We start from the raw sequence: 2326 nt of genomic DNA on the forward strand, positions 1-2326 counted from the left end.
GGATAATATGCAAACTGACCCTAACAGCAGAAAGACGGGGAATGACTGGTCACTATGACACACACTGACCACCAGTGGGCAGACGCTCAATGCAGGAGCTGCCCTCTGGTGGTCAGGGCGCTCTCACATGGGAGGAGCTCTGCTCAGCCACAAGCCAGGCTGATGGCTGCCAGTACAGCGGTGGTGGTGGGAGCCTCTCCTGCCGCCTCAGCAGCGCTAAGGATGTCTGACTGCAGCTTAGGTCTGCTCCCCGCTGGCAAGTGGACATCCCCCGAGGGCTGCCGGGCTGCCAGAGGGATGTCTGATTGCCATCTTAGGCCCAATCCCCCTGGGAGCAGGCCCAAGCCAGCAGGTGGTCGTCCCCCGAGAGGGCACAGGCCAGGCTGAGGGATTTCCCCCCCCCCCCCCCAGGGCACAAATTTTTGTGCACCGGGCCTCTAGGCTTTTATAATAGAAAATTTTTCTCCCTAGTGGAATATACTGATAATTAGGATTTTTTAAAGAAAATTGAATAACTTGATTTATTTTTTTTTGTTAATCCTCACCCAAGGGAGAGTGGAAGAGAGAGGTGAAAGACAGAGAGAAACATCAGTGTGAGAGAAACACATGGATTGGTTGCCTCCTGCATGGGCCCTGGCAGGCTGATGCTCTATCCACTGAGCCAAACCGGCTAGGGCTGAATGACTTGATTTAAATGTGTATGGTCTCTGTCCGGTTGCTTAGTGGTTAGAGCATCAGCCCGCGGACTGAAGGGTCTTGGGTTTGATTCCTGTCAAGGGCATGTACCTTGGTTTCGGGCTTGATCCCTGGCCCCATCAGGGTGCTTGCAGGAGGCAGCCAATCAGTGTGTTTCTCTCTGTCTCTCCCCCTCCCCCCTCCCTTCCGCTCTCTCTAAAAATCAATGGTAAAAAATATCCTCAGGTGAGAATTAAAAAAGTGTGTATGGGTGTAACTCAATTATTTGGCAGTATTTGGGGAGGAAAATATGAATTTATGAAAAATTCAAATTTAAGCTTTAACTGTATAATTTAATTATTGTGTTGAAAAGAAAAGCTGAATAAATGTAGCCATATAGAATCTGTGTTTAATTTTGGAAATGATAGTATCTTTTACTTAAAATATTTCTTGTTAGAGAGTCTTAGGAAATTTGGATTTGAGTAGCTCAGAAAACCTTGTAACTAGCGTAATTCTAGATGTACAATTCAGTGCTTGAGGGTGCTTGGAAACAAAAATTTTTTTTCCTAAAAGTCCTATTTACATATTCATAAACCACCTGTTTGTGTTTATCCCTTTTTTTCAGGTAAATTCACTATTTATTACAGATGTTTTACAATCTCGTAATGCCTGGGATTACTCAATATATGGTGTTTGTAGTCTGTCTAGAAATCGGAAATAAGATGAACTTTTGTACTTCTTCCATAAAGGACAAAGATATTTTCTTGGAGTTTATGACCCCAAATACCCTAATCAACATACGATGCCTCCATCTGTTCAGAAACTGTGAACATATGATATGAGCATATTTTTATAAAGCTATGAGCATATCTTTTTAAAACTTGCCACATTGGCTTACAAAGCTAAATTATAACACCAATAAAAATGGGGAAACATAATTTGAAATATGTATTCATTTTTATTTCATAATTTCCTAAGAACCTGTCAGCTATTCTTTATGATTAAATATTAACCCACATTCCATTGTATAGCCATTCCTTAAAAGTTGTTACAAATTGACACAAGTAATTTTCTCCAGAGAAACGGGTAGAGGTTAGTCTATATTCTATTTTAAAACACTTTAATCCCTCATCTGTGAGTGGAGGAGTGTAGTGATTATCTGGATCACAGGAGATAAGATAACATTTCAGTTGTGGTGCTGAAAGTCTTTTTCCTTTTCATGCAGTGTCTGTTTCTATGTAGCTTGTTGCTGTGGTGGGGAAGCCTGAGGAGGAAACCCAGGGCAATAGTGTCTGGAGGTCTTAGACTTCTCACTCAGCATCTTTAATCAGAGCAGCTGCTTTTATTTCATTTGTATACTGGGATTAGTTGGATGATGTCCTCTGAGATAAAGAATCCTCCCAAGACCAAAACTAGGCTGGTTTAGAAAACCCTGACCCAAGAGGATGTTTAAGGATTTTAAACATAAACTGAGCAGTTGGAAATTATACTAGAACAGAGAAGTAGAAAGGAGAAGCAATGCAGATGGCAGGAGACAGATTCATTTTCTCTCCACACACCACAGTGAAAATGTGAAGAATGTAATATGACTGTTTGGCTGCTAACCATATGCTACTTGCTGGGCTAATGCCGCACTTTTTTTTTTTTTATT

This window comes from Myotis lucifugus, unplaced genomic scaffold (assembly GCF_000147115.1).
Source record: "Myotis lucifugus unplaced genomic scaffold, Myoluc2.0 scaffold_24, whole genome shotgun sequence".
In the NCBI taxonomy this organism is placed as follows: Eukaryota; Metazoa; Chordata; class Mammalia; order Chiroptera; family Vespertilionidae; genus Myotis; species Myotis lucifugus.